Raw genomic sequence first — 16786 nt, 5'->3', positions numbered from 1 at the left:
TACGAAAACCTATCAATTTAATTCACTATATAAGCCAACTGAAAGGAAAAAAAAAACCAGGATCATCTCATTAGATTCTGAAAAAGTCTTCAACAAAATTCAATACCCCTTCATGATAAAAGTCTTGGAAAGAGCAGGGTTACAAAAACATACCTAAACATAATAAAGGCAATATACAGTAAGTCAACAGCCAACATCAAACTAAATGGAGAGAAATTCAAAGTGATCCCACTAAAATCAGGAACAAGACAAGGTAGTTCACTCTCTTTGCATCTATTCAATACAGCACTTGAAGTTCTAAAAAGGGCAATAAGACAACTAAAGGAGATCAAAGGGATCCAAATCAGAAAAAAAAGTCAAACTCTCACTATTTGCTGACAATATGATAGTATACATAAGTGACCCCAAATTTACCAGGGAAGTCCTACATCCCATAAATACCTTTAGTAATGTAGCAAATGATAAATGGGCTAAGAAAGAAATCAAAGAAACATCACCCTTCACAATAGCCACAAACAACATAAAATATCTTGGGGTAACACTAACCAAGCAAGTGAAAGACCTGTATGACTAGAGTTTTAAAATGTTGAAAAAAGAAACTGAAGAAGACACCAGAAAATGGAAAGATCTCCCATGCTCTTAAGTAGGTAGACTTAACATAATAAAAATGTCAATCTTACCAAAAGCATTCTACAGATTCAATGCAATACACACCAAAATCCCAGCAAAATTCTTCACAGACTTTGAAAGAACAATACTCAACTTCGTATGAAAAAACAAAAAACCCAGGATAGTCAAAACAATCCTGTATAATAAAGGAACTTCTGGGGGCATCACCATCCCTGACTTCAAACTCTACTACAGAGCTACAGTACTGAAAACAGTCTGATATTGACATAAAAACAGGCCAATGAAATCGAATCAAATCAAAGACCCAGATATTAGCCACAGACCTACAAACACCTGATTTTTGACAAAAAAAAGCTAAAAATTCAGAGTGGAAAAACTAAAGCATTTTCAAAAAATGGTGCTGGCATAACTGGATATCAGCATGCAGGAAAATGCAAATAGATATATATCCATTGCCATGCACAAAACTCAAGTCCAAATGGAACAAAGACCTCAACATAAAACCAACCACACTGAACCTTATAGAAAAGAAAGTTGGAAGTATGCTTGGATGCATTTACATAGGAGACCGCTTCCTAAATATAACCCAGTAGTACAGACCCTGAGAGCAACAATGCATAAATGAGACCTCTTGAAACCAAGAAGCTTATGTAAAGCAAGGGATACAGTCAACAAGACAAAACAAAGCAGCCTAAAGATTGGGAAATGATCTTCACCAACCCCACATCTGATAGAGGTCTGATCTCCAAAATATGCAAAGAACTCAAGACACTTGACATCAAAGAACAAATAATCCAATAAAAATTGGGTACAGATCGAAACAGAAACCTCTCAATAAATGAATCTCAAATGACTGAAAGACACTTAAAGAAATGCTCAACATCCTTAGCCACCAGAGAAATGCAAATCAAAAACTCTGAGATTCTGCTTACACCTGTCAGAATGGCTGAGATAAAAAATACTGATGATAGCTTATGCTAGACAGGATGTGGGTAATGGGAACACTCCTTCATTGCTGGTGGGAGTACAAATTTGTGCAACAGCTTTGAAAATCAGTATGGTGATTTCTCAGAAAATTAGGAAACAATCTACCTCAAGATCCAGTAATACTGCTGTTGGGTATATATCCAAAAGATGCTCAATCATACCACAAGGACATGTGCTCAACTATGTTCATAGCAGCACTATTCATAATAGCCAGAACCTGGAAACAATCTAAAAGACCCTCAACCAAAGAATAAGTAAAGAAAGTGTGATCATGGTATCTCCCCTGCCAGGATAGAGACAGAGACCCACATTGGAGCACTGGACATAGCTCCCTAGGTCAAAATGAGGAGCAGAAGGAGGGAGAACGTGAGCAAGGAAGTCAGGATCACGAGGGATGTGTCCACCCACTGAGACAGTGGGACTGATCTAATGAGAGCTCACCAAGGCCAGCTGGACTGAGAGTGATGGAGCATGTGATCAAAATGGACGCTCTGAACGTGGCTGGCAATGAAGGCTGACTGAGAAGCCAAGAACAATGGCACTGGGTTTTTATTCTACTGCATGGATTGACTTTGTGGGAGCCTGGTTTGTTTGGATGCTCACCTTTATAGACCTGGATGGAGAGGGGAGGACCTTGGACTTCCCACAGGGCAGGGAACCCTGACTGCTCTTAAGACGACTAAAGAAGGAGGGGGAGGTGGGGAGGGGGAGGGAAAAGGGGGGCGAGGAAGAGGTGAAAATTTTTAATAAATTAATTAATTAATTAAAAAAAGAAAAAAGAAAGTGTGGTACATTTATACTGTAAATTACTATACAGCGGTAAAAATTAATGACATCTTGAAATTTGCCGGCAGATGGATGGACCTAGAAAAAGCATACCAAGTGAGGTAATTCAGACCCAGAAAGACAAATATAATATGTATTCACTCATAAGTGACTTCTAGACATAAAGCAAAGAAAAACCAACCTATAGTCCACAACCCCAGACAACCTAGACAACAAAGAAGACCCAAAGAGAGGCATACATTGGTCTACATAGGAATGAGAAAAAGATAAGATCTCTTGAGTAATTGGTAGTGGGGGGGGGTCACAGGTGAGGGTAAAAGGGGAAGGGAGAAGAGCAGAGAAAAATGTATAGCTCAATAAAAACAATAAAAAGACTTTAAATGAACAGCATGGAGAATATCATAGAGAACAAGACTTAATACCTATAGCATCCATATTTGAACATTTCTCTAATTAAAATATCCATATCAATTTGAAAGGACAAGCCATTTATGGTGAAAATTTTTCAATGCATACAACATAAAAAAGACCTAGTAAAACTACCCTAAATAAAAACCAAATCAAAACAAAAAACTGTCGCTCAGGTTCTGTGAGCTGAGCTCTTTCCACCTCACTGAGCATCTCCTTCTCCAGGGCCATTACAGGTTGTGGAACCTTCCTAAATCCTAATGACATTTTGTTAAATTACCTAGGACTTTCTTGTATTATTTATATAGAAATATGACTTATAAAGATGTCTCCCATTAGATGATAGGTGATTTTAATAGTGCTTACTTACTTTATAATTTATCTGCAATTTTGATTTCTTTTTTGTATATATATATATATTTATTTATTTATTTATTACTAAAAAACCAAAACTGTCTTTTCTCATTTTACATGCCAATGCCTAAATAGCTCCTTCAGAATTCTACTCTAAATATTAAAATAAATATCTGTGTGTTAAGGAATCAAAATTAGGGAATGGGAACTGATTTTGATTTCTTAACACACAAATAATTATTTTAATATTCAGAGTAGAATTCTGAAAGAGCTCTTCAAGCATAGGTCAGTACTCTCAGGGAAGATGTAGCAGTTTTAGTCAGAACAGTCTCCAGCAGCGATTAGCAGAGCAACAGGACAGGGTATCCAGCTGCCCCTAGAGCCAACAAGCTTTAGAACCAGAATTGCAAACAGAAGCATCTGTTGGGAGTAAGTGATGTGGATGGGTGGGTCATAGGCAGGGCTTCCTGCTTCCATGAGGAGTGATAATCTGGTCTGGTTTTCCTCCTGGTTTCTTCTGCCGTGGGAAAGAAATGTTTAGATTGTTCACTCCAAGGAAAGCAACAATGCCCAGGTAAGGACTAAAGTGGCAGAAACTCAACCCTGTTCTCTGGAAAGTCATGGGGGTCACTGGCATTCAGGAACTGAACCATCCCCTTTAAATGAGACAGCGCCCCTCAGTTCTAACCAGTTATTTCTGTCAGGAAGATTTATTCAATATTGCTATAGCTTCTGATGTTACCAAAAGTCATTAGAAAAAATGTTTTCAATTAAATGTATAGTAATATCTTTATTATATATTAAAATAAATGCAAAAAATAAATTCAGTCATCAATCCAAGGAAACCAATTCACCTTTTGCTCTTAGGCTACAGAGAAACAAAGTCATGATATTTGATACAAAATTGAGGCATTTAAAAGTCTTAGGAGCAGAGGATTTCTATTTATTTTTAACACATCAACCACGTCAACCCTAACAGGACATCTCAGTTGTGTGATAAACACCCAGAGACACCAGCAAGGTCCCTGAGGGCCTAACTGTGCTGAAGGACATATGAGGGCAGTGTGAAAAGCTTCCCTGTTCCCGGTAGCTTAGGAGCCAAGGTACAGCTTGCTACATTACGAAGGTGAATCACTCTGTGGGATTGTGTAGTCAGTCAGTCTGTATTGTGTAGAAGCAGGTTAACACTAGGTGTCAATACAAGTTTATGAAGCTTACTCATTTTAGGTCTTGCAGTCCCCAGAGCTTAGCAATGAATGTTATACCTATGTCACATTGCTTTGGGGTTACTATGGTTCACCGCTGAATTCCTGAGGAAAGCAACCCACTGTCTTGTCCCGGGGGATCTTTAAGCTTAGAAGAGAATGAGATTGGCACCACTGTCCAGTTGCATTAGGCAAAGTATAGAGGCTTCAAACAGGCAGTTTCCAAAATATATCAGTCTCATGTACACCATTCTCTCTCTCTCTCTCTCCCTCTCTCTCTCTCTCTCTCTCTCTCTCTCTCTCTCTCTCTCTCTTTCTGTTTATTGAAAGAGGCATTGCTTTTCTCTGTGACACAAGACTCCCATATACAAGCAGAAGGTGGTTTCTGACACCTATTGCTTTTAAGGACTGGAAATAGAAGGGGAAACCCCAGAAAACCCGTTTCCTAATGCCTATACACAAGAAGGAACTCAATTGTGTTGCAAGTCGAGACTGCTTGCTCGTCCTGGCCACCTGGCTAGCTTAGCCCTGAAATAACCACACAGAAACTGTATTAATTAAATCACTGTTTGGCCCATTGACTCTAATTTCTTATTGGCTAATTTTTATATCTTAATTTAACCCATTTCTATTAATCTGTGTATCATCACCACGTGGCAGTGGCTTACCAGGTAAAATTCCAAGCATCTGTCTCTCCACCGATCCATGATGTCTCTCTTTGACTCTGTTCTCCCAGAATTCAGTTCTGTCTTCTCCGCCTACGTAAATTCTGCCCTATCATGCCAGGGTAGTTTCTTTATTCATTAACGAATGCAAGTAACACACAGAAGGGACTCCCACATCACAATTGCCTTAGAAACAAGATTAAAATAATCATGGAAATGCAAGAACACAGCCCAAAATCACCAAGTGTGACCACAGTGATAGTGTCAAAACACAGGACATAGAGGTCCAAGTGTGTCTGTGAAAAGTAGAAACATCTGTTTGCTCATGGAAGTCATTGCTTCAATAGACGCTAACATGGTGTTCTCAAATTTTCTAGCAAACATAAGCAGGAGGGAGGGAAAGGTGCGTGCGAGGGCTTGCCCAATGAGCACTGTTGGAACAAGATAGGAATTGGTCATGGTGTGATGTTGCAGTAGAGTGACGGTAGATAACAGTGGCCTGCTCTGTGTCCTGTGCCAGAAGAAAGAACTTTGGTGTCTTTACTGTAAGTAAATGAAAAATATTTAAGGGTCTAGATGTGTTTAACATGCTCCAAATGGCATACAAGGGTTTATGTATTAAAACGATATCTAGTATCCCATAGATAAAGGCAAATATGATTTTTGTGTTATTAGTTAAAAATAAATTTTAAGTACAAACAAAATTGTTATGCCCAAATCCACAAAGTCCCCAAAAGCCAACAAAGAGACTGAGTCCTGTATGTTAAAGCAAAGAGTCTTTCTTTAAATGCAAGTTTGCAAACTCGGTCTCTCCTCAGGTCTGGTGTATTGAAATAAACAGAAAGCCCCGAGTTCAGTTAGAGTTGGGTTTTTATATTAATAAAGATGGGGGTGAGGGGTTTCTGAGGTTCAGAACCCCTGATTGACTGACATTTGTCTAGGGGTGTCCTGGTGAGTGTGTGCTAGCAGGTGATCCTATCTACAGCAGTTGGAAGGTTAGGCATTTCCTTTGGATGGTCTGTTCTTGGGCAGTACTCAAGTAATCTTAGTTTGTGGTCCTTTCTGCAGTCAGATAGTGCTTCAAGGTAAACTACTGAGACTCAGGCCTCCATTAAACTTATCCATGGCTGAGTCCTACTCTGGCAGGTGATAATGGTTGGAAGTAAAGAACTTCCTTTTTGATGATCTGTTCTGTTTAGCTTACTATGGTTGGCTCCTATAAAAATAAACATAATTAGTTGATTTCTGTAACTGCACAAGCAGGAAGTGAAAGAATAGGATTATTTGATTACTACCTTCCACTGACAGACCCAAATGGTAAAATATGCATATGGAATCTGATGTGCTTTTAAATCCAGATTGTTTTTGTTTGTTCAGGCTTCTACTATTCTGGCAAAATATTCTGTTTCTATTAAAATAAATCTGGCTTATTATTGATGCTGAGTTTATATAAGTTATTTGAGTACATAATGATAATGAAGAAATTATTATGTTTCTTGTTTCACTTCAATTTTAATCAAAATACCAGCTAAATTGTGGATACCACTTATTTATTTGTTTGTTTATTTTTACAGAAAACTGAGATTATTCTTATTTTAAATTGGCTTCATGTCCTATATTTTGTAGGTGAAACAGCCAGAAATTTAAACTTTATTGCGAGTTCTGTATTTTTGCTACCTAGAGGGACTGCCTTGTTTCACTGTTGCCTCTGAGAGCAGCAGAGAGGAGTCAGCTTGCCTTGGAGAGGAATGGAAACTAGGAGGGGCTCTCAGAGGATGAGGAGGGACTGGAGACCAACTGTCAATGAAGAAAGAAGTCTGGTGAGGGAAGAAGACAGAACTTAACAAGGCCCAAACACACCGTTTGACTTTTTACCAGGCTGGATAGGAAAGCAACTGCAATCGACCACACTGCTCAGCAGTGGTGAATAAGCCACTTGGGGACTGCCCTCAGTGACCCATCCCACAAGGGTCCTCATGGTTACCAGCGGCTGGATACCCTGAGCAGAGACAACCAAAGAGAGTTCAGTGTGTGAACCTGTCAGAAGTGGATGAAGCACACCTATGAAAATTACCCTGCTGTACTGCTTTTCTTTGTCATAACGCTCAGATAGACAGTGTATTTAAAGAATAATTCAATCCAATTCAATTCTCCTCTCTCCCTCCGTCCCCCTCCCCCTTCATCTTTATATAATCCTCATTCCCTTCAAACATGAAAATAGAAATCAATAAATAGAAATATCTTGGCTTTCCTGCAGACTTGTTGTCTCCCAAAGAGATTAAGTATCTTATTTCTGGGTCTAAAGAAAAAGAGTTTATTTTACCAAAGATTTGACACGGGTCTGTTGCAGAGTGAGTAAGCAGGGGGAGGGAGGCTCTGAGGGCTTACTGGCATTTAGATGCTGTTGTGGCTGGGTACCTGGCTCAGCTCTTCACACCTTCTTTAGGAAGTGCCTTTATTCCTCCTGACAGCAGGATTAATGGCTGTGTTTGGAAGAAAGCCAAGTGTCAAAAAAGTTTTCTTCTTGGAGCTCCCTTCCCCCACCCTTTTGTTTTGTTCTTTGTAAGCTTTTCCCTCCCCTAGGTGAGATGGGATGTTCTTTGGAGTTCTTTGGGGCGGTGGTCCATGAAACCTGAAAGCAAAAGCACAAAGAAAACATAGGGCATGCGCCACCCATCCTTGGATGCTGTGGGAAGAGATTCTAGTCTGAATGCCAACAACACTGGCCCCATGGGTAACAGGTCACCAGGGTCCTGCCGCTTTTGACACATAGGAAGCCACCTCCAGCGCTGTCCAAAGGAACTCCTTTGCTGTCATTTTCATTACCTGTTTATTTACTTTTGGTTAGCAAACTAGGTAGTGTCGGTTTTTGCTGTTACCCCAAATCATAACCCTAGTCATTATTCATTCTATTCCATGAAGAATATCTGTGTTGGAAAAGAAGTCTGAGAGCTGAGAAAGACTGAGGGATAATTCCCTATCTTCTTGACTAAGAAGTCATGGTCTGGACAGGTTGGATTTTTTTCAGCATCATCTGCATGCTTCAGGACTCTCTTATCTCCTGTAGAACCTTCATGAGCACACAGCCAATAAATACAGAGTCAATAAGGTGCAGTACCAAGACTCATGGATTTTAGGGCTGCACATTTTGCCTGGAGGAGAAGCAAGGAATACCATGGTCTTGCACATAACCACACCTCCCTCTCGGCCTCTTTCGTACATCTGCACAACCCGAAGGTACCTGTTCACAGACTTTAAGTCTGACTCAGGATCCATTGCCCTAGAAACCGACAGACCATTTCTCTACACAGCAATGGTGAGATGAGTCTTGAGCACAACAGTGCAGACCTATTCATTTCAAAAGCATGCAGGAGTTGATGGGAGAATTAGGAATCATTCAATAGAATGGAGTTATACAGGGGAAAATTCTTTAGCATAAATCAAAAATAAAAAAAACCTATGTGAAATAAAATTCCAAAGATGTTATTCATTCCAGATACTTAACATAAATATTAGAATGAAGGATGAATGAAAAGACTGGTGCCTAAGCCCTGGGGCTGGAGGATGGCTCAGTCAGTAGAGTGCTGGTTGTACGCTTGTACAATCAGGAGGACTTACATTTGGATCTTCAGTACCCATGTGAAATGTTGGGCAGAGTTGCACAAGCGCCTAATCCCAGCACTAGGGAAGCAGAAGCAGGCGGCTCCATGGGGCTCACCAGCCAGCAATTGAAGTGTAATTGGGAAGCTTTTGATTCAAAGACAGACCCTGTCCTGGAAATTAAGCTGGAGAATGACTGAGGAAGATCTATGATATTTACCTCTGTCCTCCACACACTTGTGCATACATACCTGGGCATTTACACGTACATGTGCACCCACATGCATGAACATGTACATACAGAGATGCTATACATACAAATAAATATTGTCTACCATTAACTGACTGCAGTTTTTGAAGGCCTCAGATAAACGTGGTTCATAAAATTAAATAACTTTTTCTTTCTTGGTAATAAAAATCACACACATTTGACAATTAGCAAAAAACATATGAAATAAACTGAGGTTCATCCTATGAGAGCTGGAATGACAACAGCCAAGGGAAAGCTGAAATGATGTGTAACGTTAAGAGTGTAAATTAGGATAACATGAGCTGTACTCGCTTTGTAAATGATTAACACAGTCACATAGGGAAGCATTTGCCAAAGCAGAGTCATTGAGAAAGAAACGGTTGAATATTTAGGCATGGGCACTGGAGAATAAACACTTTCTAAAATTAAGAATAAAAAGGGTACAAGGAAGGGAGTTCATAGATCATCTCAAATATCAGAAGAGAGATACCAGGCTTCTTTAATCAAATGGGTGACACCAGACTTCTTTAATCAAATGGGTGACGGGACACACTCTGTAGGAAAGCCCATTTCCTGATTAGAATGATGGGTTCTACCCAAACGTTCACACTGACACTCAATTCCCACAGAACATTATGAAGAGCTGTGGCTTTTAGGGACCGATGAAGACAAAGGTGGTCCCCAAATGAATCTGCATAGCTTCCATGTGAAAGGACTGTTGTTGAAGGGAGAACTATCTTGTTTTTTCTACTTTCTGCTCAGTAGGGACACAGTGACACGATTCTACACCATCTGTGTTGCAGACAGGCAGCATGAGATACAACTACTGGTACCTCGGTCTTGGATTCCTCAGTGTCTGGAACCGTAAAACCTAATTTCTGTTGTTCACAGATCGGCCAATCCATAACATTGTGTTACAATAGCACTAGGTGTGTTCTGCCTCCTGAAGGCTATGTATATTCTCATGCCAACAACTCAACTCTCTGGCTATATTAATTTTTTAATTCTGATCTGCCTGTCTCCTTCCTATAAGGATAATAGGATTGCATTAGTACTTGCTGGGCAAATGAGAACCTTCTTCCTATGTCTTCCTAAGACAACAGTCAAAGAACCTTTGCCATGTTGGCTAATATACTCATGGGTTTCTGAAACTAGGTATGGATTTCTTAAAGGATGGGCACTGTGAAGATACTATATGAGCTCTCCAAACATTTAAATGTAAATCCTCGGCAGAAGATTTTCTTCTCTGCAATCATAAACAATAACGCTGACTTCAGTTTTTTTTCCATGTCAGCAGAATGCTGTGAATCCATTTTACTTACACATGTATTTGTATGTGAACATTTAACAGGCTATCTTAGAGCATACCATGAAAATAACTGCCTTACTCCTATAATAGTGGAAGCATAACACTGGTGAGATCTTTGGAATATGGTAATAAATAATTTCTGTATATATTTGGGTTTGTTTGCCATGTTTTGTCTTTGAAATAGGTTCTCACTCTGTTGTTCACTTTGCCTTTAAACTCCCAATCCTGTCTTGGTCTCCAGTGCACTGGGACTGTAGACACATACTACTACACCCAAAAGAAAATGGCCTAAATACTTATGATTTGTGAACTTCATTTACTGTGCTACCCATGTCCATTTCTCTGTGAATGATTACGAGTAGTCAGTTTATAGAAACCCACAGCCTCCCATGGGGTGAACTGTGTATAACTGGGGTGACAAGTCACTGACTATCAATAGTAGCTTTATAATTTTGAAATAATAATTTCCTTTTACTTCAGACTGAAACAGAATGCTGTGCAAAATGATACGTCATGTAGCAGCAGCTGGGAAGTCAACATACATCACTATCAATACTGCCGCTATGAGAGCCAAAAAATTACCATATCTAACAATAATTTTTACTTTAACAGCAAGAATAGAAGACATAGAAAGCAACCAACTTATTCGTACAAATGGTTGGTTTAACACACAGTGAACAAATTGATGTGTAAATTGGTTTTGATGAATGCTTGTGTTAAGTGTGGTTATTTATTATGAGTCCATTACATAAATTGGTTGCAAAGTTATAATAAATGTTCTTTATTAATCTTACCTTCTCTGTGGCTAGCAAATGACTCAAGGCAATTATCCTTCAAGGGCTGATGTGTTAAGGGAGGCAGATAAGCCTCAGAACACGGAGAGAATAGATGCGTGCATTTGCTTAGCCTTTTACACGGAGAAAGGATATTTTTCATAAAGCCTCTTTTATCTCCAATTAAATCCTTCGAGTTACTGGCTTCTGATGTTTTTGTAGTAACAGCTGTTATAGGTGTAAAAAAATATCTTACATATTATTTTTTTTTGTGGCATGACATTTGAAACTTAAATGGATGGCAGAGATTTTAATCTTGAGGAATTGACAGTTTAGCCGAGGTAGCCGTGGCGTTCTTGGCTGCAGTGTTAGCATTTTCTCTGTGGCCTAGTGACAGATTGGAGACCCACTTTAAGTGTTATCCTCTTCAGCATGTGACATAAATAACTGAAAGATGCTGTCTTTCTGGGAAGGAAAATGAAATATTTCTTCCAAGAATCCTATCATGACCCAACTTTCAGTCAAAAAACCAAAGAGGGAAGAGTCGTCTGCAGCAATAGCCTGGAGCCAGCTCCCAGTGAGGAGAGGATATCATTAGTAGTTACCAGTTTTCAGACCTCGACGTCTCCCCTGTCTGTCTCTGTCTCTCTCCCTTCTGGACATATGCTTTTCTTTTCTTCAACTCTCTTTACATCTCAAAGAGTGGAAAGCATCAACAGCAGGGAAAAATAATTCATCTTTTAATTCTTTCTGACAAAAGGACAGCTTAAAGGAACAGGTGCACCAGGTCCTTAGAAAGCAGTATATAAAACAATATAATGAAGCTTACAGTCTGGAAAAGCCTTCGACATTTCAGCATTGAATATTGGTAGAATGGTGCTGGTTGTGAGCTCTGGGTCAGACGCCGGGTGCTGAAGGCAGATATAGGAGGGAGAAAGTCTACTGTATTAGAAAGGCCAACTAGCAGCCTGATGCCTCCAAGTTCTCTCATCGTGGTGCCAACAGTTTGTCCCAACATGTTATAAGTTTATTATTGGAGATTTAATTGACAATAAGAGAGATTATGCCACATGATACCAAACAGTCAAGGTAGTTGTTTCACACTCAGGTAACACAGTGGTTTGTGGCATTTCTCCTACTCTTTCTTTTTGGGCATGCGCTCTATTCTTAGATCCACTTCACATTGTAAAGTGCTGACACGAGCTTCAAACCTCCCATAGGCTGCTGAGTCAGCAGGGCCAGAAAAGGAATGGAAAGTAAAAGCATTCATTTTCCTTGTAAGGACGTTTGTTGGAAGTCGCACAACTTCCGTGTACATATAATTGGGAAGACGGAGTCATGAGGGACCAGGAAATGGAGTCCTGATTCCAGCTGGCTATCTTCCCAGTCAAATATTGTATATGCTAGGACTTCCTGTTACTGCTCAAAATACAGAATGCTATAAAGAGTACCATCATTCCTGTTGTTATAGCAACAACCACCACAGCAGCAACGCCAACCCTCTGAAATTCTGTGGCCATTCTTGAACTTAGCACAAAATGTATGACTACTTCCTAATCTGAAATGTAAGGAAAGACATGGACAGACAGCATAGAAGACAGCACCGACACCTGAACATCTAATCCCCTGAAATATTTTCCATTATAGGTGTTAAATTATGTTTTTAAAGGCAGTTTAAACCTAAGCAAGCTAAGTACAGAGTAGAGTAGTAGATTGATTATATAGTGTTAAAAGATCTGGAGGTATATTAACATGGCGGTGAGGTCCAGCAAAAGTCTAGTCTCTTTAAATACTAGAGATATTTTCATAAAATTGTATTCTACATTCTTAGCTGGTATTTCTAGTACATCCCATCAAATTGTAGCAGAGCTTACATAAACTACAAGTATGCAAGAAACATCACCCCCACATAAATTATACAATGTATGGTAAAACAATTATCAACACATTTAAGTAATTGAAATTATTTAAAGTATGTTCATGGACAATTGCAGAATTAAAATAGAATCAGTAAGAGAAACTGACCTGTACCTCGGGATTTCATGAAATTGGAACACTTTTGCTTAGCACAAAAAAAAAAAAAAAGGAAAACAATTTTAACCAGTAAGCGCAAAAAGTAAACAGCCCTCTTTTAAATACAAGGAAATCTGTTGCTGTAATAAAGCAAAACTGAAATATTAAAAAAGTCAAGTCATTTCTAAATTCAGTCAGCCCCCTAAAAGTGGCTCACAGAGACTAGCGAAATGTCTCTGTGAGTTACGACTTGGCAAGCCTGACAACCTAAGTTTGATGTTTGAAACTCCAAATCTACATGGTGGAAGGATAGTGCAAGATCTCACAATTTATTCTTTGGCCTTCACATATGCACACTGTGACATGAATACAAACACCACACACATGCACATGCACACACAAATAAAATGAAATATTATTTTAAAAATGAATGGTTAAAACAGTGGCTCCCTGTTAGGTCATTGGAATGAACACATTTCAGTCTGTATTGGCAGAATATTTGTGGCCCTTCCAATTCATATGTGGAGCCTCATCTCTCCAATAGGATGATGTGGTATAAGAAAACCTCATACTAAGAAATCCGTGCATATTATTCAATTGGCTGGAGCTACAACTTCTCTACCCTCATTCAGTGCATTAAATCACAGACATTTGTTTATCTTGCAGTGGACTTGCTAAAGTTGCTTCCTCAGTCTGCTTAGTATTTCCTTTTATAAAGATTTTTGCTTCTTAATCTGTATGTTCCATGGGTAAAGGGCTTGACTTTCAAGCATGAAGATCATGTTCAAGCCCCAAAATCCCAGTAAAATAGACAGATTTAGTGGTATACACTTAATCCCAAGACTAGAAAAGCAAATACTGGCATAGCCCCAGAGCTCGCTGGTCAGCCAGCCTAACCTACTTGGCAAATTCTAGGCCACTGAAAGGCTGTGGCTTAAAAGCAGACAAGCAAGTAAATAAATAGACAAAAGAAAGTTAAATGGCTCCTAAGGATTGTTCACTGTCCCCCACACTCACCTGTGCATGCACACACCCACACACAAAGATTCTAGAAAAATAGAACTAACTGGTAGAATAGAGAGGGCAATAAGAGCTGGTTTCTACTTCCCTGGGTAAACTAATGACGCATATGATGCATTGGCAGGAGCCACAATGGCACACACCAAGCTCAATATATCATTAGGCAAGCAAACTCTGCATGTTCCTTTCTTCCACAAACCAAGCCCTTCAGCAGTTGATTTATTACTGCTGTCCTGCCCAAACTTCTGTATGGTTCGCCCCAGTAATTTTCATTCTCTAGTGGATACAAGTGCAGGGCCATTTGTACACTTTTATCTTGATTTAGCCTCTAAATATCTGGGTGGTCAAGACATGTTATTCCTCTGACAAGAGCATTTATATTTAATTTTATTGGATCAATAGACACAATTTTAACAAGAAAATATAATATGTACAATGTACTCTTGAACACATAATTATAACATTTCTCTCCCCAACCTTTGACCAAGTTCATTTAATTCTTACTAGTTAGCCTAAATCTGAGCATATTCCAGAACACTCTTTCCATTTTCCTGTCAAATCAACACTGCACATTTCTTAATTTTTGATTATTTGAAAACCACCTTTCTTCTGAATATTTATTTTTCTCACTTTATTCTCAGCACCTGTGCTATTAGCTTGTGTTTGTTGAATGAATGAATGCACTGATTGCCCCCTTTCTTATACACACACACACACGCTTCTGTGCTCACACATACATAAACACTTACATGCTTACACACTTATTCTTAGGAGACCTTTAGAATTCATAACGAATTGACCTGTACCAACATTTCTCAAGAGAGATTTGACACAGTTATCTCTATGCCATGCTTATTAGTCACAGGGTAAACTTACAAGCATTACAGCAAAAGACCATCCCTGCCATGACGGTTCATTTCAAAGCAGGGAGAATAAGGGAAAGTGAATATCTTGTGCTACATATACACAGGGTAAGGCACAAATCCAAGATCTGAACCACTGTGAGAGCATCATGACAGTAGTCTTTTGAAGAAATGACTGGTCCTCATCCCTGTCAGAGCAGTGGGTGTCTGGAGGGTGTGTGCTATGATGTCACTGGAAAGAATTAATTGCTAGAATCTGGAATTTTCATTGGGAAAATAGTAGATGTATCTATAGAAAGATGTATATGCCCACTGTCAGAACTATCTGTTTTAATTGTAGCTTTTTGTTCTTCCCATGCTAGTATCATCACATAGCAACTATTACTAACTTATAATGTTTAAAATCATGTACCTTTAGCAGGAAAGTGGTGTGGGAGAATTGTCTGTATTCTGTCAATCATATTTTAATAAAACGCTGATTGGCCAGGCAGGCAGTATAGGTGGAAAAGCCAGACAGGAAGTAGGGGTGGAGCAAAGAGACTGGGAGTATTCTGGAAGCAGAAGCTCCCTCTGTCACTCCTGCGCAGACCATCGAAGAGGCAACATGTAAGCTGCCCCGCTGGAAAAGGTACTGAGCCCATGTGGCTAATGTAGATAAGGATAATGGGGTAACAAAAGTTATAAGAGCTAATAAGAAGCCTGACCTAATGGGCCAATCAGTTTATAACCTAATGTAGACTCTGTGCTATTTTCCTTGGGAGTTGCTGGCTGTGGGGTACCGGGCGGGATAGATACCCCAACAAGCCGGCCATCATGTTACAGGAAAGGTCTGAAACTGAAGACTATTGACATGTGTGTCACCCCACATCCCAGCCCTCACTCCCACAGATTGCATAGCATCCTCCACATAGGAAAGAGAGCCAGTGTGTGTGTGTGTGGGGGGGGGGTTTCTAGTTCGTTCAAGATTAATTTCTTTATGTCTTGTAGCCAAAGTGTGTGATGTTTTTAGCTATAGGATCTTACCATCTAGTTACAGCGGCTAACCAAGAATCATGGCAATAGCCTGTGTGGTTTTGTGTGCTTCTCTAAATGCTCCTTGACTAATAACACATAGAAAAATAAGCCATGCCTAGCACTGAAATTTTCATTTAATAATCCATGTATCCTGGGAGCAACATTGCTTAACAATGCAGGTACTTAAATATATTCTATATGTAATCTTATAAATTAGTAACTTTTAATAAGGCTCCTTAATTCAGATTTACTTTTGAGCATGATAGCCCCACACTTATGTTCCTATGGGCAACACTAATGAGCTATAATAATACATAATAAACAAACAAAAAAAACATGGAATTTGGAAGGAAATGTGTTGTGTGTTTGAGGCAGGGTCTGAATCAAGTTGGTACAATGGAGCAGGGATAGATGTGATCATAATGCATTGTATACATATATGAGGCTTTTGAAGAATAAATAAAAATATTATTTTAAAAGAGACATGCATTTTTGAACTCCTAACCAGTAGTATATAGTGTTCCTCTGTTCCCACATTCATGCCAATATTTCTTTTGCCATTTGTTTTTATGACTTTTGACATTCTAATTAAGGTAAGATGAAATCTTAAGGTAGTATTAATTTGCATTTCACTGATAGATAAATGAAACATTAAACATTTTTAAAATTAAAATATAATTGCATCATTTCCCCCTTTCCTCTTTTTCCAACTCTTATATCTCCCACTACTTTTCAAATTTATGACATTTTTGTCTTTGTTATTAATACGTATCAATAATACATATAAACATTTACTCTCATACACACACACACATACCACACAAAAGAAGTCTGTTTGTATGTATATGATTTCAGAGCTGATTACTTGGTATAGGGTAACCAATTAGGGTTCTCATCCCCTGGGAAGAC

The sequence above is a fragment of the Myodes glareolus genome, chromosome 1 (assembly GCF_982192425.1).
Source record: "Myodes glareolus chromosome 1, mMyoGla1.1, whole genome shotgun sequence".
NCBI lineage: Eukaryota > Metazoa > Chordata > Mammalia > Rodentia > Cricetidae > Myodes > Myodes glareolus.
Note: the sequence above shows the minus strand (reverse complement) of the source record.